The sequence below is a fragment of the Zalophus californianus genome, chromosome 2 (genome assembly GCF_009762305.2).
Source record: "Zalophus californianus isolate mZalCal1 chromosome 2, mZalCal1.pri.v2, whole genome shotgun sequence".
NCBI classification, from domain to species: domain Eukaryota; kingdom Metazoa; phylum Chordata; class Mammalia; order Carnivora; family Otariidae; genus Zalophus; species Zalophus californianus.
The window spans coordinates 18,872,551-18,896,255 of record NC_045596.1 but is presented as its reverse complement, the minus strand read 5'-3'; the positions used below and the strand labels follow the sequence as shown (position 1 = coordinate 18,896,255).

The window sequence follows — 23,705 nt, the reverse complement described above, 5'->3', positions numbered from 1 at the left end:
CACAGCTGTAGCTGCTCTATGCTCATGGTTGACTATTTGATTTGGATTTGAACTGAATCTTTGGAGAGTTTAGATTATGCCAGTCTTTCAAGGGAGGGAGATAAAACTCAGAATTGAGGAAAAAAGGAGGAAACAGAGTCAAAGGGGATTATTTTATTAAATTGGAAATGCATAGCTGCTTTTCCTTACCTTTGAAAACAGCTACAAGAGAACAGTCAGTGTTTTATAAAGGGGCACACCTTGAAAGATAGAAGATGAATCTGGCATTTTAATACCCTACTTCTTGAACTAGCATTATCACTAATTAAAAATGAGATTCTAAACTATAACATTTAAACATTATTCATTGAACATATATACTGTGTCAAATACTAGACATTAAAGATACAACAATGGGCAAGAGAGACACGTGATTCACCATCTGGTTGATTTGGAAGACAAAATAATATTTGTAACTCTACTTTCTCATTTATGAAACAAGGGAAACTCTGCAGCCCCTTTCAGTGACAAAATATTGTTTTTCTCACTTCACTCACTAATTTAAGGAACGTTTATTAGTTAACTACTGTGTTGTGAGCACTTTACTAGTCGTTGCTGATGCAAAGTTACCTGCTTTTAACAAACTCACTCTACAGTCATAGTAGGTAATAGAAACATAATTTAAAATGAAGTGCAATGGCTTGTCATTATGAACGTATGCACTGGGTTATTAGGGTCATATAGAGGAAGCATCTATTTTTCTGAGAGGAAATGGGAAGTCTGGGACAGTGTAGAAGAGAAAACAATGAGTTGTCACAACACAGGAACAAAAGCTTTCCATGCAGAGACTCTGAGAAGGGGCATGTCACATATCCAGCAGCACAGGAGGGTGAAAGAACATTCTATACTCAGGAAATTATTGGAATATATTATGTTTATTAATTTATCCATTCCATAAACATTTTTCACACACCTGTAGTGCTAGGCATTTTACTAAGCTCTGGGAATGGAAAAGAGATCAAGAGAAATATGGGTCCTGACTTCAGAGGGCTTTAAGTTGGTTGGTAGAGATACACACTAGACAAATAATCACACAGATCAATATATAATTACAAGTAGTCACAAGGACTATGAAGGAAAATTCTGAGTCATCCCAGTAGAATTAAGAAGTTTAAGAATCATCTGGTGGGGGGAGTGGTAGGGTACAAAACATTTGGTGGTAGGTATAATACACCTGAAATAGCTCTCAAAGAAGGTTGGAAGTGGTGATTTAGTGGGATTTATGTCATGTGGCTGAAACCGGTAGGGCAAAATTTTGTAACTGGCACAAGGTGAATGTGACACAGAGCCAAGCCAAGTCAAACAAGCTCAAAGGTACCTGTGGCCATGAGAGATGCTTACTGAGGTCTTTGATCACATTCAACATTTACTAATGTGGTTTGTAAGTCCCATATTGCCTGGCCTGAACCTAGTTCCCAGGTTTTGTCTTTTACCGTGTTTCTCCTCTCAACTGGATCTCTAGGATTTCTACAACTTATTCTTTTTTAGGAACTTCCCCCATTTCCATGGTTACTGTGGTAGCCTCATCACACATGCAAGTTCCTGGTGATTGGTTTTAGGGAGTCACATAATCCAAGGTAGGCCAATCAGAATACCCCTTGCTTCAGAACATAGTATGTGGGTCAAGGGGTTTTTCCAATACATTTCATCTTGAATCATTTTTATTTATTTAAAATTGCAAAGAATACATGGTAACCCACACCATGAGTTATGCAAAGTGCTAGTAATATCAATTTTTTTTATGAACAACTTGAGCAGAGAAATAGTACAAGATCTCCTGAATCTTCATAGAAAGTGCCTGGGCTGCATCTGGAATAACCAGTAGTGTACACATGGGACAAAAATGTCCAGGAGAAAGACACCAGCCACCTTCTCACCACATTGCATATTTATAGATTAGCCTAAAGGAGAGTAGAAAAAAAAATCTCGTATCAATAAGTAACAAAGAATATAGCAGGGAATCCCCGGACCCAGGAGCTGAGACAGGAAATATGACTATCATGGGTCAGGTCCACACTCTGACATCCCTGGGAATAAACTTGAGCAACGTCTTCATGCCAGGATTACCAGTACCAAAGGCCTTGGCATTTTTCTATAAACTAGCTAAATCCAAAAAAAATCTCTCTTCACTTACTTAACCAAAAGAGGCACTGGCGCATTCAAAGCCCTTCAAAGCAACACAAGGCATAAAAGCCTCAGGGGTTTTGGTAATTCAAACAACAGTAATTTGCATAGCATATACAAAATCCCATTGATGGAGATTCTCTTTCCTGGGGCTTTAGGGGTTCACTAGATGAAGAGGAAGTCCTAGGAGGAAACAAAAGCTTCTTATAAACCCTGCTTGTAGAAGATTTCTCCAATATCTAAGAAGGCTCTTCCTTCAGACCCTGTGTGAGGAGGACACAAGCCTGGTTATCCTAAACACAGATCAGAGAGGGGATAGACCTCATAGCCAAACCACCTTCACACTCTCTACGAAGTGGGACTTACATTTGTAATCCTGTCTTAAACTTTTTGCTTCTAAAAGGAGGTTTTGAATTGTTACTCCATGAATAAATGAAATGTTGACTTGGAGGGGATGATGAGGAGAGAGGCTTACAAGCATAATGCAGAAAAACTCAAAATAAGTGTGTGGTTAAATAGGTTGAGTAAACATGTGTTAAACATGGGCAGGACTTTTCAGAGCCTTGAATGACTAAAGTTATGTTGTGAATCTCCACAGAGATAAAACTATAATAATGATTTCTAAAATTTGCTTAATTAGGAAAACCTTTATTTTTCTACCCAGATTCTTGAAGGATTCATTCTCATAATAATAATTCAGCATTTCATACGTGCCAGGAACTGCAATAATTGTTCTACACAAATTATTTAATACTGATGACAAGTCTAAGATGTAGAATCTATTACTCTTCTCATGTTGCAGAGGGGAAGACTGAGGCGCTGCATATTTAGCATCTTTCCCAAAACACACTGCTTTGTGCCTGGAAATGCTTTGAATTGAACCAAGGCAGTCTGACTCTGGAACTTGTATTGTAAACCACCTGATATTGCCACCCATAGTTCCTTAGAATAGCATGGACAAAAAACCTGGCATAGAATATAGAACTCTAACAATGCTTGCTTTCTATATGAATTGGTCTTTTATTACCTGGAGCTATGTTGTTGTTTTGGAACACGTGATTTCCTTAGAAACACACAGGTTTAATAGAATTTGTGACAATGAGTCATGTTTTAGATGAATCCACCAATATTTCTTCAAGGGAACTTATCCAACACTTTATTTTTAAAAGACAACATCATAGAAAACCTTCGCTGTGCTTTTCTGTTGTCCCTCACCTTGAAGTGGGTGGGTTTGTAATTAATTTCCTTTGAAAATAAATCTTTGAGGACTATACACACCCACACTGCAACATAAAATTAAGAATACACTTTGATTCTTCCAAGGCTCTCTATCCCTTTTAGATCACTCTCTAGGCAGGACAAGCTTTATCCTGAAGTTCAGGAACTCTAGGTGTTACTGGAATAAGAGCACACTAGAACGTAAAAAGAAAAAAGGAAGAAAGAAAGAAAAAAAAAGCCTATCATTGACATTTTCCTGATTCTCTATTAAAATCCCTGGCATGTTGATAATTACAAACTTCCTGACTTAGTAGGCACATAGTTCTGTGAGACCAAGTTTCCGTTGGTCTAGTGATAACTAGTGGGGATTACTTGGTTCGTTTATCTGTCCTTTGTGATGTTTTTAATTGTATGGCACTGTAACTGTTGGTGTAACTCATCCTGAGCTCTGGGGAAAGTGGTGTAAAAAATTTTAGGGGAGTGAATCTTGCAAATATCCTTAATGCATAACATGCTGAGGGACATATAATGGGTTGAGGTTGGGATTTCTCTTCATTCTTTTGCTATACTGCACTCCAATTTTGATATTGGTAAAATTCTGAGAGGCAGATGTGATTCTGTTAAACTATAAGAAAAAAGTTAATTTGCTACTGCATTGCCAGGTGAGGAAAGGGCCTAATTTCAGTCAGGTACTTTCTGCTGACAGCAACATTAGATTTGACATACATAAACACAGCAGGGACTTCTGTAGTTTACGTTATGGTGCTGGGCTTGTATGAAAGTAGGTATGTACTTAGATGAGATTTTTCTGGACACCCTGTATCCAAACTTCCAAAATATATTGACACCTAAGAAAACCCTTTGCTTTATAGATAACTTTGTATTTTACAAAGTAATTTTATATAGAATGACTTCATTCATTCTTTACAACACTGTGATGGTTGCTATTTCTCTATTTTGTGAACGAGGAAAGAGGTTTGGAGAGGTTAAATGACTTGCCCCAACTCCCACTGTTGATAAATGGACAAGCTGGATGTCAGGTCCCTTCTGGTACTCTTTTTACTATATCTTTCATTAGCCCTGTGAAGCTCACCAACATTCAGAGAAGTACAAAACAAGGAAGCATAGCTAAAAACGATAGAGATTCATTTTGACTATTAAATTATCAAATGTATTTTTTTAAAAGATTTTATTTATTTATTTGACAGAGAGAAACACAGCAAGAGAGGGAACACAAGCAGGGGGGAGTGGGAGAGGGAGAAGCAGGCCTCCCGCGGAGCAGGGAGCCTGATGTGGGGCTCAATCCCAGGACTCTGGGATCTTGACCTGAGCCAAAGGCAGACGCCTAACAACTGAGCCACCCAGGCGCCCCTCAAATGTATTTTTAATTATAATATTTAAATCTGAAGACAATGAGGGACATCTGGTATCTCAGTCAGTTAAGTGTCGGGCTCTTGGTTTGGGCTCAGGTCATGATCTCAGGGTCATGAGATCCAGTACCCCGCCCCCATTGGCTCCACACTCAGTGCAGAATCTGCTTGAGATTCTCACCCTCTGCCCCTCCCCCTGCTCACTCATGCTCTCGCGCTCTCTCTCTAAAATAATAAAAATAAATAAACAAAATCTTTCAAAGAATATATCTTAAGATAATGAGATTTGCTATCCTCATACCCACCTAGCAGATTGGAAATCAAATAAGGTTTGCATTTGGCAGAGCTTGAAATGTTTTAGATCTTTTTATCTAATATTTCTACTATAAGTAATTCATATTTAAGTTAAAATGGAAAAAAAAGCTTTATGTACCAAGCTGTTTGTTGACATTTATTTTTAATGATGATAACAAAATAAACAGTTCCTAAAGAGAATAGTGACTTCATGGAATATTATGCAGCCATTAAAATAATGTTGCAAGATGCTTTTAATGACATGGGAAATTCTTGTTATGAAGATAAGGAGAAAAGAAGAATATATATACATATTTGGGAAATGTGCATGCAAACAAAACAAATAACTGGAATCATGTCAGTAATTGGAATGATAGAATTGTGAATGATAATATATTCTTTTTTGTTGTTTTTATGCATTTTGGGAAGCTTTTCTAAAATGACCATTGTATTCTTTATAATGTAAACCCAAATTGTTCTAAAGAGTTAAAAAAATGCCCTTTTTAAAACCAGACTAAAGTACTTGGTGCACTAATTTGATATTTTGGCTAGTGTGTTTTCCCAAAGTCAGGGAACCTGGCTGTGTCCAACATGTGGGTGATGCTATCTCATCTCTAAAGGTCCTTTCTGCATCCACCTCCTATAACTATCAGACTAGAATGACCATTTACCATCTTTGGGCTGACCACATTCTATTGTTCCTTACAAAAGCACCCTGTTGTCCTTTTGGGGCAGTTCCTCATTGTGTATACTCTGGGTGTGAGGTATAGCTGCCTTTCTGTTTCTTCTCCTCCTCTATGCTACTCATTCCCTGAGGCTTTGAATCTTGACCTAGTGGCTCTTGAACATAATGTTAGGTAGAGATCATTTAATTTCTAGCTGACTAGAAATTTTCTGCTATGAAATGACTGCTGTGCTTCCTCCTAATACCTTGGAGCTTCTTTGATGCCTGTTCCTTTGTAAGCCTAGTTCTCCAGCCTCCCATCAGTTCTGTGACTTCCTTCTTATCTTTCCAGTAAATTTCCTTCTATTATATTTACCCAGAATCAGTTTCCATTGCTTTCAATCCAGAATGCTGAATAATACACACACCGACAACCATTCTGCATTGTAAGTATCAGCAAATACTTTTCTTCAGGTCCATAAAAGTTATGAAGGAAGCATTTTCTATATCAAACTAAAATTAAAAGTCTGCCTGCTGTAACATAATACCTCACACAGAAGGTTCTTATAACAACACCAAAGGCCATGCCATATCAATTCAAAGCCTTAAAAGTGTTTTCATGTCATAAACACATTTTAGGCTCCAATATGATCTGAGAATTAATTCTCATAGTAGTCACAAATGAGTGGACTCAGAGAGATCAAATAGCATTTTCCAATTTGAAGCAGAAGACTGCAGTACATTGCAGGATCTTTGATTATCTGATGCTCCTGAATTTTCACAGCATCTTTAGACACAGGAATTTTTTCTTTTTCTTTTTCTTTCTTTCTTTCTTTCTTTCTTTCTTTCTTTCTTTCTTTCTTTCTTTCTTTCTTTCTTTCTTTCTTCTTTCTTTCTTTCTTTTTTTTGTTATTGTTGTTACTCTGGCTGTTCTTCAAGAACTTTTTTGAGAAAGACATAGACTTTGACCAGTTTAAGCTACTCGAAGTGTTCTGGAGATAGCCCACTAATGCTCCAATTTCTTTGTAATTAAAATCTTTCTGAAGTGGTGCATTGGATTTGTAATAATTCTCTCATGACAGCAGAGCCTAGCGGAAGACCCAAGACATCAGCCTGTTTCCTATAGTCTTTTTCAATAATAACATTCCCCACCATAGACACTCAGATTCTTAAAGCAGGTTTAACTCAACAACTCTTATGGGTCCAGAAACCAAAGCAGCTTTTAAAACAGGAAGCTGACAATAACTGGCTTTGAGTTCAGTCATAAAGAGATATTTTGTCAGCTTTGGCTCTATTTACTTAGCTAGTGGGTTAACCAGGATAACAAGTTTCACTTGCAAATTTTTTTTTTTTTTTCCAAAAGAATACAAACAAAGCTACCATCCCTTCAAAAACAGCAGGGGGGCAAGAGGCTCCTGGTGGTGTGCCTGCAGGGAGAGTTTGCGTTTGCTTGTCCCTGTATTGACTATTAGCTCATGTCCCCCTCACCATCCCCCCTCCTCTCCCAGTTTACCTGGGGGGAGAAGAGCGGGAGCTTCTGTCAGGCCTCCTGAAGAGGCTGCAGATGGAGGATGATGTGGCAGTTTCAAGATCCCCAAACCAGGAGCCTCTGTTTCCTTTTTAGAGCACAGGGAATGGCCCTGGTCTTGCCACTAATAATTTTGTCTAGTCCTAGGGACAAAATCTCCGTTCAGTCTTCCCAGCCAATTCTCTCCTCCAAAGCATGGACAGTGTCCTTTCAGCCCCTTATATACACTGAAGACTTTATTACTGAACTTCAGTGGTCATACTATGAGCACCCCACATCCTTTTGCCCTCAGCTGGCTATAACTGTTTCGGCAGAAGTTTCTCTTCCTTGCCTTGGTTCCCCTGGGTTCTTCTTCAGAGACACCCCTTTGCTTGGGAGGCCCTTCTGGTATTACTCACCACTAAAGTAATACCTCCCTCATGCCCCCTGATGCTCCTGAATTTTCACGGTATCTTAGACACAATCCTCTCTTTTTTTAGGTACAATTTTTGCATCAGTTCTTTATTTTTTCTATCCTTACTATGGGACAGGTATTATAAGCACTGGGATGTAGCAGTGATAAAGTCACACATGGTCCCCATTCTCAGAGCTTACCGTCTAGAGGAGAAACAGAAAATTAACTACAGTGCATATGACAAGAGGCACAGGTGAACCCAGGTGCCCTGGGGATAATGACAGGGCTCCTAACCTACATTGCTGCGACTGTTGTTCTCTTCCTCCTTGATAAAGTAAGAGTAAATGAGCAGGGAGATTAAGTAGGAGTCAGCGAGGTGAAGTACAGGCCAAGGAAACAGAATTTTCTTATTATTTTTATCAATTGTATAGTTAATTCAACACATTGTGAATTTTTTGGAAAAATAAAAAATGATAAGGAAAAAGCCAATTGCCTTAAGTAATTTGCCATCCAAATATCAGTGACCGTTATTAACATCATAATTCTTTTTCCTGTCATCTTAGGGATTTGTGGTAGGGATGAGACGGTAATATAGAGATAAGCTAGATTTTGTATTTTTCAAATTATTTATTGTATGTACAATTTTGAATACTGCTTTTTTTCCACTTAAAATTGCACTATAAGCTTTGTTTCACTCCATTAAAGCTTTCAAAAATATCATTTCAATGGCTCATTTAGTCTTTCTACATGAGTCCTTCCGAGCTTCTCTCATTCCTGTGGTCACACCAGTAATCTCTTTTGTTCATGCCTCCAAATCCGACTTGCCTTTCTAGCACTCCTTTGGAGTTGATAATATGGTCACATTAGTAATCTCCATCATTTGTGTGATTTTAGAGCAGCCCAGCGCCCCCAGAGAGTTAGATCGAATATGCCTAAATATGGAGCATTCCAGGTATCATCTTTCACTACCTTTGAGACTCCCTTCTGTGTGTGGCCAGTAAATGTTCCTGACTAATCTGTCAACTGATGTTCCTTTAAAACATAAACAAGAACGAAAAACTAACAAACCTTGTTTGAATCCACTCTGAACCTTATTTGACTCCTTTCATTGGGCAACATCTAAGTGCCTCAAACTGTGAGTTATTGATTTTGCCAGTCATCATGTGTCCTGAAACTCTCTTTCATCAGGGTTGGGGTAAGGGTTAGGACATCATGTGCCAATGTTGATAATGCTTCTCTTTTTGCTGAAATAGTTAATTTATTGGCAGCTGCTCCACAAGTCTATGCATAGAAATTACCACCATCATATCTATATTCCCTAATATCATTACCATTATCACCATTGTCAAAATCATTATTGTCATTGATACCATCACAATAGATTCCTTGTGCTTAGTTATTGTGCTTTGTGCATTACTCATATTATCGTATTAAAATTTCAAAATAACCGTCTGAGATAATTATAATTTGCATCCCTACTTCCAAGAAATTAAGTAGAAAAAAATGGCTGAGTCAATGATTGAACCAGATTTATTTGATTCCAGAGTGTGTGATCTTAGGAGAGAAGGAATATGAGTGTGTGTGTGTGTGTGTGTGTGCGTGCGCGTGTGTGTGTGTGTGTGTGTTTGAGAGAGAGAGAAGGGAGAGAGGAGGAAATTGGGAGAAGCAAAGATCAGAAAGAGAAAGATCAGAGAATATCTTCCCTCTAGGGAGATTTGAGATAGTGCATTAGATTTTATGTCTCTTATTTTAGAAAGGCCAATAGGCAAAACACCATTGCGTGCATTGGCACGAAGAACCCAAAATGTCTATGGAATAGGAAGATGTTGCTCATTTGCAGTCATGAATTCTATTTCGCCACAAATATCACTATCATACTGGTTGCTTGTCTTTTCTGTACTAAATGCAGGTCTTTCTGATCTTTTTCTTTCTGGCCTCATTTAGTCCTGGAGTCAAAGAGAAATCCAAGATGCTGTTTTTAAGCTTGGGTAAGGGGTAATATGGCCTATTTATAAATGGGCTTCTTGAGGGTATATTCACATACTTTTATTTCTGTTTACTTTTCTGTTTCTTTTCTTTATTTGATCTTCCCCCTACTTCTATCCTGGCAACAAATATAGTACAGAAAACATACAGATATTTTATATTAATAATATTTTAATTTTGTGTATATTATTATGTTTTGACATCTTAAAATGCCTTTCTGTCTGGGAAGAAACTGCCCCTCCTGGGGCTAGCCAGTTCTTAGAAAGAACAAAGGATCTAGCTTGGAGCCTGTCTTTGACATGTAAACTACCCAATCTAGAGGCATGCCTTCTCCATCAGCCCATACACCCCAGAAAGCAATATTCCTTTGCTTGAATCATCCCAAGGTATTGGTTCAAAAACTCTTCAGAAGCTTCCCTGGTGTAATATGAAATTGGCCCCCGTGAGTGAAAGTCAGGGAGATACTGAAGAAAGAGGCAATACTCCAGATTGGTAGGTGGCAGGTGTAAAGGGCAAGGCAGGTTTAATTTACAGAGAAGGCTTCTCTTGGCTGGACTAAGATTAGTATCCCTACTCATCAGCCAAATCTTAAAAGTTTATATAGAGGCCTTAACTGGGGTTAGTCACTTACACCATCCAGATTGTCTCAACACCACAAAACTATCTCAAGGTTATGTCCTTGGGGGAGCCTCTGGGAGCAGGGAAGGCAAACAGAATGTAAATCTAAGGACAAAGGAGGTGGTGAGGAGTCTCCAGTAGGAGGGCCAACCAGGAGTTGGGTCTTCTCTATGACCTCTCCCAATACAGAACAGGTGCCAGGCAACTAGAGACTACTGCTATAGCCCAAAGCCAGCTGAAATTATTTAAACTAACCAATCCTAAATAGTTTACTTTGTCCTGTCTTGTCTTTCCTGTGGAAACTCCCAGTAAAGACTCTAGTCTAAACCTGTCTCTTGTTCCTGCTTCTGCTTCCTGGCTTAAACCTGGTGTTTCTCCTGTGGCCTTGTGTGGCAAGTCATGCCTCTTATTTCTAGGGGAACTGTGAGTAATATTAAACCTTTATTTCAATGCATTAACCTCTACATGTCTTCACTCAATCACCTTTAAAAATGAAGACCTAGGCACAGAATATGTTTAAGGTAAGGAGTTTGTAGCAGGAAGATTCCAAAAGTGCCCTGTGATTTCCACCTCCTGGTGAGCATGTCTTTGTAGAACCTCCTCCCCTTGAGTGTGAGCAGGACATATGACTTGTTTCTACCTAGTAGAAGATAGCAAAGATGACAGATGCCACTTTTGTGATTATATTCTATTATATAGGATTTTGTTTTGCTAGGAGACTCATTCGTGAGACTCCTCATGCTGGTTTGATGAAGTAAGTGTCCATGTTGGGGAAGCCTTCATGGCAAGAAACCACAGGCAACCTCTGGATGTTGAAGGCAGACTCCAGCCTCCAGCCTCCAACCAGCAGGAGGCTGGGGCCCTCAGTCTTACAACTTCAAAGAAGCAAATTCTGAGAACAACCTGAGCGAGCTTGAAAATGAATTCCTTCCCTTTGAGCCTCCAGATAAGAATGCAGCCTACTTGATAATTGTGATCTTGTGAGACCCTAAGCATAAGACTCAGCTGTTCACCAACTCCCACAGAAACTATGAGATAATACATGTGTGTTTTTGAGCTGCTGAATTTGTAGTATTTTTTTTATGTAACAATAGATAACTAATACAGTATTTGAGTGTAATCTAGTTTCTTTTCCTTTCCTTCCATTGGTTCATTCAAGAAGTCACCAGTGACCCCCATCTCATCAACATCATGGATCCTTTACAGGCCCTGTCTGTGTCATTCCCACCTATACGTTTTGAAACTCTCTACTTCAGTGTCAAACTAGAAGCACAAATCAGAATCAATATGAAACTTTTTCAGACTACACATGTCCAGGCCCCTGATAAGAGGTGTTGAGTCAGATCTGAGAATCTAGTAGTAGGAACTGAACATGTGTATTTTGAGAATGTGACACAAGTAATTCTAGTGGGCATTTTTCAAAAGGAAGAACTGTCCTGATCCAATCCTTTCTGGGATCCTGTGATCGCCTCAAAGGATAGTGTTCTTCAAGGTTCCATTTCTGGCTCAGTACCTTCCTTCCTTCCACATGCTTCCATTAATCAGTATAATCTACTTTTGTAGTTTTATGACTGTCCAAATGCCAATCACTGCTAAATCTCCATTGTTACCTTTAGCGTACACCTTGAGACTTACAGGCCTGACAGCTTACTGAAAATACTCAAGTTGAGTGTTCCACAGCCTTCTCCAACTCAGCACGTTGAGAACCAAACTCACCATGCCATCCTTGTTCCTCAGTCTGGTCTCTCATGATGTGTTCTCTTGACCAATGAATGGCATCCCCTTTCCTTTAGACCTTCAAGTCAGAAAATTATTAAGTCATTTTAAGCTTTAAGTCCTTTAACTGACTCCTTATCATCTACAGAATGAGTCTAAATTTCTTAGTCTTCTGAAGCTTCTTTGAACCATCTTCAACCCACTGCTATACTTTGATCCTTGCCCTCAATGCCTTACCCTTGATATTTATATACTGCTTAACTACTTGAAGTTAACCATGTTTACCACTCTGTTTCATACTTGATTCATTGTACCCCTCTGTAAAAGGTTTCCCGTGTCTATTCCCCTAACTCTCATCTGCATGTCATTTCCTCTCCTTTTCTGAAATTTTAGATATATCGAAGAGCTCCTTCGGAGTTACTAAATACATATGCATACATCTTCCATTAATACTTACACATCGATTTGCATATTTATATGGATGCCTTCCTCTATTGGATGATAAGTACCTTGAGGGCAGAGCCTGTGCCTAATTTCATTTTTATACTCCAGTACCACTAGGTATACTGGGCATATAGAAAGTGCTCAATTGGACTGAACTGTTGTTAAAATGACTGACAACAGGTGTGAGTGCAGTAGTATTTGAGGCATGCTTAGCTCCTATAAAACCTTGAAATGTAAGATACTACACAGAGAATTGGGAGAGATAAAGGTGGGGAGGCATCATATAATGTGAATTACTCTTAGCTGCTGCAGTGGATAACTTTGTTGGAACCACCATGGATATTCTTCTAGAGACTGCCTCTGAGGACTTGGCCAAAGCAATCAATGACTTTTTAAATTCTCTTTTGTTTGCAAGCCCCCAAATCATTCAACTTTCTTTAGTTATTTTAGCTAGGTTGTTTTTTGGTTTTTGATTTTTGTTTTGTTTTGTTTTGTTTTTTTGGGAAGAGAGAGGTTGAGAGAGAGTGAGAGCAAGGATGCGTGAGCAGGGTGTGGGGAAGGAAGGGGCAGAGGGAGAGGTAGAGAGAGAATCCCCATGTTGGGTGTGGAACCCCACATGGGGCTCAATCTCATGACCTTGAGATCATGACCTGAGCTGAAATCAAGAGTCGATGCTTAACTGACTGAGCCATCCAGGTGCCCCTAGCTAGGTTTTTGGAGAGTCTTGCTACTGCTTTCAAATAAATCAACCTAATGGGAGCGGGGCAGTGTGAGGTAGGAGGAGGTGTGTGTGAGGGAGACTGAAGGGGAGAACAATCAGATAAAGACAAATGGATACAGGCATGCATTACAAATCCACTGTAAATTCCTATGAATACGCAGCTTGCTGGCTCTGACTTTCTTTCTCTAAATTGTGAAGTGGAGTGAAATTTCTAGGAAAAGTGAGTGGTGCCAGGTGTGATTGGGTTGAGTCTAGGTATTGCAAAAATCCCTTAATTGTTGTCAACTAGAACAAGTCGAGGCCTAAATTTGCCCTTTTCCTTTATCTTTCAAATGTACCGATAATTAGAGGGTATCTTGGTTATTTTCCTTTTATGTTTCCCTAGCTTCTGAAAGATGGTGCTGCACAAACAGAGGAAGGTAGGAACAAGAATACTGCAGGCTCCCTTTCCTGACTTTCCTCCAGTCCTGAAATACAGCTAAGGCTTAGCCTCTTGGAACTTCGGAGCTAAATTCCTGGTGTCCGCTCTAGAATGAAAGTTACTCCCACTGAATTCTGAGAAAGGGGGAACCACACCTTCCAGGCCACTACTCATGGGATAAAAATTAAACCAAGGGAGGGGCACCTGGGTGGCTCAGTCATTAAGCGTCTGCCTTTGGCTCAGGTCATGATCCCAGGGTCCTGGGATCAAGCCCCACATCCGGTTCCCTGCTCTGTGGGAAGCCTGCTTCTCCCTCTCCCACTCCCCCTGCTTGTGTTCCCTCTCTCGCTGTGTCTCTCTCTGTCAAATAAATAAATAAAATCTTTAAAAAAAATTAAACCAAGGGATTATAATGAAGCAAAACGAAAGCAAGATGGTAGAGCAAAAACAGACTCCACATCTTATTTCTGAAACGTTTTAGAATGGGCCTCATGGAAATCGGTTTGAGGAAAAATGTTGCATATAATTGAGTCAAATAGTTAGTAGGCAGATGTATTGAAGGATGGCAGATGTGTTTGATGAAGCCAGATATATAAAAGCAGTCACATGTGCATGTATTCCTAGCCAAGGCCTTGAAGAAGTGAAAGGTGAAAGTAAATGTATTTATAGTATAAATGTGGCTGGTGGCCAAAATGACACCAATATTTAGAAATGGGGTGATTCAGTTACCCTTTGAGTATTAAACCATACAAGTAGTGGATAGCCAAGAAAGGTACACAATCACTTAATGGGACGAGTTCTTGGGCCTAGAATATTAGAATGCTGTCACATTAGTAGCACTAACCCCTGACTTTTTATGTTTTTATTATAAAATCTCAGATTCCCCTTCCATGCCTCTCTTCTAATATTAGTTGGAAATTTTGAATTCCTTTGTCAAGTTTAATTTTTATTTTAAGAAAGAACATTTTATAATTATTTACAAAATTAAAAATGTAACTTTCAAACATAATGCTTCTATATTCTCATATCGAATCAGGAATCATCAATAAGAAGTATAACAAGGGGAAAAAACCTGTTTGGACCACGTTTTTATTCTAGTCTGTGTTCTTGTTCTCTCTTTGCTAGAGGGAAAATCTGGTGAGTTTTTCACACACTGTAAGTTGAGCAGGAGGAAGAGGGGAAGGGACAAGCCCATGAGTCATATTCAATGTCTCTTGACACTTCCAAGTCCCATTTCTAGCACTGGGAATTTGAGCAAAGGCACATCATAGACAATTGGCCATTTAGAACCATAGAAACCCAGGAACAACACTTCATGAAATAATAATGTAACACTTTACAAACTAATAAATATCAAACCCACTTCCTACCCCCTCTCTTGCATATGACAACGATGATGCAGGCTGCCCTTTGAGTAGATCCAGGAGAAGATGGAGCGAGATAATCTCTAACTGAAAGAAATGTCTCACGGAAATAAAATTCCTTTTCTTCTGTAGGATAACATAAAAGTGTATATAAATAAAGATATATTTCATTTGAATTGAACATTACAATTCACCAGCATACTGTGTGTGTGTGTGTGTGTGTGAGTGTGTGTGTGGTTAAACTGGTAGCATTTTCCTGTTAAAATAGAAAATTCCCATTATCATTTTAGCTTTTATAATTCTTTGAAATAGAAGTCCCAGAACAAAATAATTTGGCTTTCAAAAGTGGTGTGTGGAGGCTAGGCAGGAGGAATAGAGGATGTAGATCAGTGATTTGCAACTATGGCTTTATATTAGATGAATCCGTGGAGCTATTTACAAGTGCCAGGGTGATGGGACTTGAGGCCTACCTACCCCTGGGGTGGGGCTCCAGCACCATCATTTTTTCAGAGTCCCCCAGATAATTTGAGTGTGCATCAGATTGACAATGCTGGGAGAGACAAACCAAAGAGGCAGAGATGATAATATTGCCCTAATGAAGTAGTTTCCTGTGGCAAAATCATCTCCACAGGATAGAGGAGCTTAAATCCATTACCTATTCAATCGGCCAACTTAAACTTCCGTGCTCTGGTTCTGGGCTGCCTGAGCACCCTTGGGTTATAAAATGGTTTCTCATGTTGGTCTGAGTACTAAATGTGGGCTGACCATGTTAACACTGGCATCATGGTTTATGAGACACTTATATGTCTCATTACCTGTAAGTCAACTAAATGACTTCCTACATTAGATTTTAGCCTCTTCTAAGATTGATGGGTGCAATTAATTTTCCCATACCTGCTTATTTCTGTGACCTGAAAACTTTAGGTTTTAAGGCTCTAGGCCAGATTAAAAACCTAAGAATTCAACTGAGGCATTGCACCACTGTCTGAGGTCTTTTGTCTTCCCTTTGGAGAAAGCCCCTGAAAACATTGCTATTAATTCTGTAGGTAAGTGTTATCTTGGTAGGTACAAGAATTTTGGACAAGTCTTTTAACAATTTGACTAATTTTTGTTAACCTTTTGGAAAGAATTTCTGGTCCCTGAGTGATTTCAAACAAACTCTAAAGGTGGTTTTTGGGTTCAAGTCACTGTGAGCTTGTATTAACATTCAGGATAAAATGAAATGGTTACAACTCGAAGCAAGTTTTGATGCCATATGAGGTCACGCATGTCATTTATTCTCTTTTGGCATCAATTTACCTTCATGGGAAACAAGAGGGTAGGGTTATATTGAAATAGCTCTAGGTTTCTTCTAGTTTTAAAATAATGTACCCCTATGTAACTATGTCATTTTTTAAAATAAAATTTTCATTTTATAACAGTTTTAGGTTTACAGAAAAACTGGGATAATAGTACAAAAAGTTCACATATTATTAACATCTTACATGAATGTGGTACATCTGCAATAATTAGTGAATGGATATTCATACATTATTATTAATGGAAGTCAGTACTTTATCTCAGTTGCCTTAGTTTTTATCTCTGTTCTTTTTCTGTTTCAAGATCCCATTCAGGACACCTACCACATTATGTTTAAAGTCCTGACTCCTGGAACACCTGGGTGGCTCAGTCAGTTGAGCATCGGACTCTTGGTTTTGGCTCAGGTCATGATCTCAGAGTCATGAGATGGAGCCCTGCCTCAGGCCCCGTGCTGGGGGTGGAGCCTGCTTGAGGTTCTCTCTCTCCCTCTCCCTCAGCCCCAGCTCACCCACTCTTTCTCTCGCGCTCTCTCGCCCTCTATAAAAAGAGTAAAAAAATGTAGGAGAAGTCACATTTCCTTAGGCTTCTCTTGGCTATGACCCTTTCTCAGATTGTCCTCATTTTCGATGACTTTGATAGTTTGGAAGGGTACTAGTCAAGTATTTTAAATATGTGCCTCAATTTTTCCCAGTACTTTTCTCATGATTAGACTGGCCTTATGAATTTTGAGTAAAGATCATAGGATCACAGAGGTATTTTCAATATATCCTATCAAGGATAGGATATCACGTTATATCAACATGATAGATAAATGATAACTGCTGTTGACCTCGGTCACCTGGCTAATGGAATGTTTGTCAGATTTACTCTCCCCTGCTTCCCTGTCCCTTTTCCTTACTGTCTGTCCTCTTTCAAAGCCAGTTCACATGGGCAGCTCACACGTAAGGAGATGGAAGTTTTGCTCCACAGCCCAGAGAACAGATAACCACATACATTGTTTTGGAATACTTGTGCAAGGGAGATTTGTCTCTTCTTCCCCATTTATTTATCATTCATTTATAACAACTTGGAATCATGGATATTTATTTTATACTTTAAGTTATAATTAAAAATTATTTTGTTGCTAAAATTGTTCCATCTTTGTCTGCTGGAAGTTCTTTCAGTGGGTTCCTGGGTCCCTTTCACATGTCCCCATTATCAATCACTTGGTGTGTGTGTGTGTGTGTTTAATTTCTGTCACTACCATATGCCCCAGTCCCATCTTGTATATTTCCTGTCCTAATTTTAGAATCAAAAATTTCTCCAAAGAATTCTGATTCCAGTTATTGGAGCATAGCATTAAAAACCAAGATCTGGATTCTAGATATACTCCTTGCTACTGGGATACTGTTGCTTCTAGGTATGCTCAGCTGACAGAATGAGGAAATGTATGTTTGTATATATTAACCTGTGTTTATATGCATATCTATAAATGTTTCTGTGTGTAACCATCTGTATCTATATTAAGCTAAACATAAATTCATCCTGATGTCTTGGATCTAACAGATCATTCTAGTCTTTTCCACTCACTTACCCACAACCTCTCACTCCAACAGTGAGAAACCTGGCTCCCACCATCGGCCATCCATTTATTTAATTGTTCTATTACAATCTAAATATATAGCAGTATCAGAGCTGTGACCCCACACCCCAGGGGAAACCGTGTTAGAGTATAGTGCTTATGTATAATGTCTTTTGCCTTTATATTTATAGACTGTTCATTTCCAAAGTTACTTAGATTAGCAACTTTTCCCCTTTCAGTGAGCTGTTTTGTACATTTGTAATATAATTAGATGATTAGATTATTTTGTCACATCCTGCATGCCATCCTAGGATCTTTTAGTCTCTTAAATGATGTTTTTAAAAATTTGCATACATTAAGAGTTATTCTTTGTGGTATAAAGACCATGATGTTTTTAATTTCTATATTTGTAGATATTACTTGTGCTTCAGTGATTCATTAGTAAATTAAATCATGTACACAAACATCTTTGATACGTGGTTTGGTGATTTTCCAGAGAATAAGACTTTCTAGAAATATAGTCTGGACAATTTTATATATATATATATATATATAAAATTTCTTTTCTCCTACTGTAAAAAGCTTGATTCCTAGTAACATTAATGAATTACTTATTTGCATTTTTCTACAATATAAATAAAATAATGAAAATAATAGTATCAACATTTCTACAAAAAATTAGATTACTAAGTGTACTTTAAGACTTCAGTTTTTATGGTCACTTGAGGATGGCTACTGAGGATGAATAGTCAAAATATTGTATTTTAATGTCACTTCATTAAACTGATAAGAACAGATACTACACTTGATCTTAGCCAAAAGGCTGAGAAGCGTTATTTAATGTCACTTTAATTCACATCTCTATGATTATGTCATCAAGTTGGTACACAGGTACATTTATTTCAGTTTGTTTGCAAATCTTAGCGATTGCTTTTTAAATGTAATTTCATTTTTGAGTATGGCAACACAAGTGTATAAGAAATAGAGACAATATTTAGATAAATCTCACTTCTCTTCCAAAAATAGCTGACTCCCCCATGTTTTTTTACCTCCCCTATGATAACCTTTTTATTAGTTTTGAGGTTATCTTTACTATCTTTCTCTTTGCATAAAACAGTAAATGCACATTTCTTCCCATTTATTACACAAAAGAATCACAGTATGTATCATGTTCTAGACCTTATTTATCCCACTGAACAAATTTCACGGAGCTCACTTTATATCATTGTAGAGAGATCTTTACCATTCTTCTTTCTTTTTTAAAAAATGGGCTATTGGTGTTCCTTTTTGTGAGTATATCATGGTCTGTTCAAGCAATCACTATTGATAGGAATCTGCCAGTATAAATAATATCTCAACAGGCATAGTTGTATGCCTAAGTCATTTTGTGCATAAGTCATTTTTTAGTTTTGAGTTATACTTTGGAAATGATTTTTCTTGGTCAAAGAGTAATGTGTGTTTACTGTCCTAATATGGCCAAATTCCTCCATACATGTGGAATCATCATGTTTCCATAAGCACTGTGGGGAAGCACCTCTTTTCCCATAGGGTTCTCAATGAAGTATGCTGTGAAACTTTTGGATTTGGCAGACTGATAAGGGAGAAATACTATTTCAGTGTAGCTATAATATTCAATTCCATTATTTTAAGTGAAGTTGATCTTATTTTTGTATGTGTAAAATATACTTTCTATATTTCGCTTATTCTCAGACTTTTTTGGAGGGGTTTTTCCCTTCAATTTTTAAGACCTTCCTTACTTTTTTTGGAAGCGTTATTATTTTTTTTTTTGGATAGAATTCGAAAATATCTCTTGTAGTTTGTCCTTTTCATTTTACTTCCATTTTAGTGGGGGAACATTTGCCAATCAAAATGTTTCTAAAAATACTTTTCTATAGTTAAATGTATTGCTATGGCATTTTATTATTTTGGATTTTGACTTCTAGTTAAAAAAGTATGCCTCTCCCTTTTTAAAAGTATTCACTCATATTTCCTACTAGAGATGTTATTGAGTCCAGTTTTTATGCTTAAATCTCTGATTTGTTTAGATTTTATCCTGGTACACAATGTGAAGTATGGGTGTGATTTGGTCATTTTTGTAATAGCTCTTTCCCACAGTATCCTTTTTCCCTATTGTTATAAGTTGAATTGTGTCCTCCTAGAAAGAGAGGTTGAAATCATAACCTTGGGACTTCAGAATGTGACCATATCTATACAATGTGACTGATGTCTCTATAAAAGGGGAATCTGGACACAGAGATGGACACACACAGGGAAGACACAAAGAGAGACACAAAGAGAAATGGCCACCTAATGCCAGCAAACAACTGAGGCTTCCAGACACTGGGAGTGAGGCCATTTTCCTGGAGCCTTAGGAGGAAGCATGGCCTTGCCTATGCCTCGATTTCAAAACTTTGGCCTCCAGAGCTGTGAGACAACACGTTTCTATAGTTCTGAGTCACATAGTTTGTGGTACATTTTTACGGCAGCCCTAAGAAGCTGAAGTACCCACTGATTTGAAGTGCCATCTTTCTCATACCCTATACTTTCACTGGCAACATGGGTGTGCTTACGAACTTACTATTTTGCTCCATGTGAACTATCTGTCTACTCATGTATCATTACCACAGTATTTTAATTAAAGGTGGTCTCCATTATGCCTTAATATCTGGTAGAGGTACCTCCACTTTTTTTTTCTTTTTACAGTTTTACTCCATACTCTTGCTTATTTATTTTTCCACATGGAAGTTATCAAAACAACCAATTAAGCAAACTAACTCACTCCAGGAAAAAGAAGCTGATATTTTTATCAGGATTGCAATGTTTTCTGTTTTAAGGCTCATTTTAATCAGCCTCTTCAACGCACGCCCCCTGGGCCCTATCTCCCTGTTAGTGCTCCCAGCTCGGCGCCTGCAGTTGCTTTGACTTCAGAAGTGCCTCCATATGCCCCTGAAATACTCAAATTCCTTGGCTGCAAGCCTCTCTGAAGCCTTTCCCACCCTCGGAAGCACTTCTGGGGGCGCCTGAGCGGCTCAGTCAGCTAAGCATCCCACGCTTGATTTAGGCTCAGGTGGTGATCTCAGGGTCTGGGGATTGAGCCCTCATTGGGCTTCACACTCAGCATGGAGTATGCTTAAAAGATTCTTTCCCTTTTCCCCTTTCCCACTCCATCTATCTAAAATAAATAAGTAAATCTTAAAAAAAAAAAGAGAGAGAAACATTTCTGGATACATGCTTTGTTTCCATAGTATGTATTAAATGGAATCGTATTGCCTAAATATAAATTTTAAAGTTGTAAAGCAAGATTTGTTATAAATGGTCTGTAATTCAGACTTCCAACTGACTTGGTATATAATTTAGGTAATATAGTATAGGGAATTGAGTGCTGGATGTGCAATTTTAAGATCTGCATTCTGATAGTCTATCGATCTATATATAGTATAATTATATATCTATAATTATAGATAATGTAATTATATTACATAGTATTATACATTTATATGATATGATATATTTATATTCTATTATATATACTAAATACATATTATATAATTATAGTATATAATACATAATTTATTTCATATAATTAGTATAAATGTAGTATTATAGTATACATAATTATGTTATATAATATATAACTATATATAATTAAACTAATTTTATAATTATATATACTCTAATCATATGTATACTATACTATATTTATACTATAAATAGCATAATCATAAAATTAGACTAATTACATAGTTATATATTATATAATATAATTTTACACACTATAATACTATATTCTATGTTTTATATACACCATCTTATTCAAAGTTTTATGTACTAAAACAGTAACTTTGGAACAGCTTCCTAGCTTCTCACATTTTTTTTTTAAAGATGTATTTATGTATTTGAGAGAGAGAGAGAGAGCACACAAGTGGGAGGGGCAGAGGGAGAAGAAGAGAGAATCTCAAGCAGCCTCCCCTCTGAGCAGGAGCCCGACGCCAGGCTGGATCTCATGACCCTGAGATCATGACCTGAACCAAAAACAAGAGTCAGATGCTCAACCCACTGGGTCACCCAGGCGCCCCTCCCCACTTTTTATAATCACATTTTAGAATCTAAGATCAAGAGTCTCACTCACCAGATTATTGGGAGAATGACCTAATCAACAGTTCCTGCTGGGATTTCTAGCTCTCTAGAGCTATATCCCTGCCTCTCTCCTTCCTGTCTCAATTAGCTTCAACCACAGAGGTCTCTTTGCTCTTCCTTAAACAGGTCAGTCTCATTCCTGCCTTAGCCTTAAGGCCTGATCATCTGCTCCTGCCATTGGCCCTTGCAATTTTATTTAATTTACCCTCTCATCTCTTTTAAATTATAAGCTCCAGTGCACTACATCACATGGCCTTCCCTGATCATGTCTGCACACAGTGGCTTATCTTCTTAGTCACTCTTTAATCCTTACCCACTTTATTTTTCTTCATGGTACTTATATATATCTGAAGTTGTATTACCTATTTATTACTTGACTTGGTCTCTCTTTCACTGAGATACAAGCTTCCTGAAGAGAAAGATGTCATCTTCTTCACTGTGATAGCCCCTGGCTATCAATCTTATAACAATGTATTAGATGCTTAATAAATATTTGTTGAATGAATAAATCAAAATGACATTGTGTGTATAAAATGTTTGGAACATAATAGTTGTTTAATGGACAGTACCTTCTTTTTATTATTTATCTTACAACAGTGAATTTTTATTGTAGTAACACTGAAGACACATGTAAAACATACTTTATTCCTTCCCAAAAGTCTAGATTCTTGACCTCTGGTTAATAAAGACTTATATAATCTGATTTCATTGGATGAAGTGCATGTTTTGGGTATTGTGTTTCCCTTGCTTAGACCCTTTTGCACTTGATAAGAGGTCATAGAATTTTTAAAGGTCCCTTCCCTGTCATTAGTCATGCTGATTTCTTGGGTTCTGGGTACGCTCATGTGTCCAATTATATCTGGGATGTTTGCTTTCCAGATGCCAGCAGAAACTACATCTCTGTTTTTGCTCTTCACAAGTGGATATCCAGCCTCTAACAGTGCCTCCCTTGGTGGTTATCATTTGGCCAGTCATGACTTAACGGTGCTCTCAGCTGAAATGGAGGATATTCAGGCAGGTTTGACTTCTCCATTCTTTAAATGGAAAGGTCATGGCATCACTGATTTTCCTTAAGATTTTTGCAGAAATAGTCTAAGACTGAAGTAGAGAATTGCCTGTCCTATGGAAAGTTTAGAAGTGTGCAATTTGGGAAAGTTTCCGACCAAGCTTGACATTTCCCTGAATTGTTAAGACCCTGGCACTCAGGACCAGGGGGAGACATGGAATTTGGCATCTGCAGTCATGGCCCTTTTGACAGATATGATGAGAGGGTCTAATCACCAATGCTGGAGAATTTAAAATGCCAAGGAATAGGGCGAGTGTCAAAAGATTGAGAAAGGAACTAACATTCCCCAGACATATACTGTGTACATGGCACAGTGCTGGGAGCTAGGTCAGGGGCACTTATGTAGCTTTCAGAGCAATAAACGCCTGACAGTTCTAATAATGCTGCCTTAGGAATATCCTACTGCTTTAACTCTTAAGCCATGCTATGGCTTGAATGTTTGTGTTCCCCCCAAATTCATACATTGAAATCTAACCCCCCCCCAGATGCTGGTATTAGAAGGTGGAGGTCTTTAGGCAATGGCTAGCTCAGGATGGCAGAGCCCTCATTTAGTGCCTTGCCTCTTCCATCATGTGGGATTATACTGGGAAGAGTACCGTCAATGAGGAGGCAGGTCCTCACCAGACACTGAATCTGCTGGCGCCATGATTTTGGACTTCCCAGCTTCCAGAAGTGTGAGAAATAAATGTTTGTTGTTTATAAGCCAACCCAGTTTAAGGTATTTTTGTTATAGCAGCCCCG

At 38.1% G+C, this 23,705-nt stretch overlaps 1 pseudogene; it reads right to left on the bottom strand.

Annotated features, from left to right (window-relative positions):
- Positions 1 to 18,497: 18,497 nt before the first annotated feature.
- On the bottom strand, positions 18,498 to 18,596 carry LOC113926141 (annotated as a pseudogene).
- Positions 18,597 to 23,705: the final 5,109 nt, after the last annotated feature.